The 1,377-nt window shown below is 30.4% G+C and overlaps 1 long non-coding RNA gene across 1 annotated transcript in view; it reads right to left on the reverse strand.

The window, feature by feature from the left end:
* LOC108764011 (uncharacterized) overlaps window positions 1-997 on the reverse strand; it is a 21,607-nt gene extending 20,610 nt beyond the window's left edge. Inside the window, exon 1 of the long non-coding RNA XR_001940252.1 lies at window positions 985-997. This is a non-coding gene — a long non-coding RNA (uncharacterized LOC108764011). The remainder of the gene's footprint in view (window positions 1-984) is intronic.
* Between the last annotated feature and the right edge of the window lie 380 nt (window positions 998-1,377).

Here is a 1,377-nt window from a genome sequence, read left to right on the forward strand (position 1 = left end):
AATATTATTTTTTGGTACGTTACAATTTCGAAATTGAATTTCAATAACAAATTAAAAGAAACATTAAATATAATTTTGTATATTTAATTCGAAACCTTCGAAACCTAAATGTTTCAATAATTGAAAATATATCATTGTAATAAAAATGTTGTACACACTTTCGTTTCATCATTGATTTACAGATTTACATACATTTTTTTGTACCATATCAAATATGGATGTTTCATTACACTAAATATAGATATAATCGTTCTTTTAAACTGAAAAGTTGAAAATATCGTACGAGACATGCAGATATCGCAAGCGCCCGCGCCGCTCGGAACGAGAAAGTTAGCGCCCGCTCGCCGCGCGCGCGTCCTCGAGTTGCCGGACTATTTAATTAATTCCCAGGCGAGTTTTAAAAACGCCATTCTGAAATTTTCACATTTTTTAGTAAATTTTCCGAGGAATCCGGTAGTATTTGTAAAAAATAAATTAACTTCGGGCGTCATGGTCAAAATTAACTTTTAAGAATTATATAAATTCACAGTTTAATTGAATTACAGACTCTTTGTGTTAACAAAACAAATAACAAAAAATTAGTATCCAATCGATGGCTGTACAGAGTCAACCGCAGTTATTAGTTGCGCAAATAAATAAAAATTATAAAAGAGATATAAAATTTATAACTTAATAATACATGTTCGAACGTTTCAATCCCTTATTCGGACCATCATCAGCGACAATATTTAACGTTAGAAATAAAGATGTTAGTAAGCTTGAATATCTATACATTCTTCCTTGTATTCCAACTGAGGTAAATCCATCACTTAGTAGAGTGACAGACAACTAAATTTACTTTGAAAATTGAAAAGTTGTCTGTGAAACGATAAACAATATATCCAATAATTATTAATTAACGAATAAAGAAAAATAACCAGAAAAAAATATACCTTTTAACTAAATCATTGTAAGAATGGCTTACCTCTGTTGGTCGACAAAAACAAAATTCCACAATCAAAAACACAAGTACAAAGCAATATGTGAGATTATCAAATTTCGTCGTTAAGATGTCAGTGACTAACGAGATATAAAAATGTAATGAAGGCTGTTCGCTTTAACCGCAATACATATAGTCATGATTTTAAGATACAATATTGTTTGTCAACTTATGTAGAATATTCGCATAAGACTGATCGAGACCTTCGGTATCTGTTTGTAAATTAAGACCTTTCTTTTGTAATTTAATATTGAGCATTTCAGATACTAAGCGTTTATGATAAAAATTTTCGCAATTTAAAATCTCTACATTACACCAATCGAAATCGACTGTGTTCCAATCTATGGTCAGTAATAACCGATCTAGAAGATGTATTCCACCTAATATGACTACGGTGT

The sequence above is a fragment of the Trachymyrmex cornetzi genome, unplaced genomic scaffold (assembly GCF_001594075.2).
Source record: "Trachymyrmex cornetzi isolate Tcor2-1 unplaced genomic scaffold, Tcor1.1 scaffold391, whole genome shotgun sequence".
In the NCBI taxonomy this organism is placed as follows: Eukaryota; Metazoa; Arthropoda; class Insecta; order Hymenoptera; family Formicidae; genus Trachymyrmex; species Trachymyrmex cornetzi.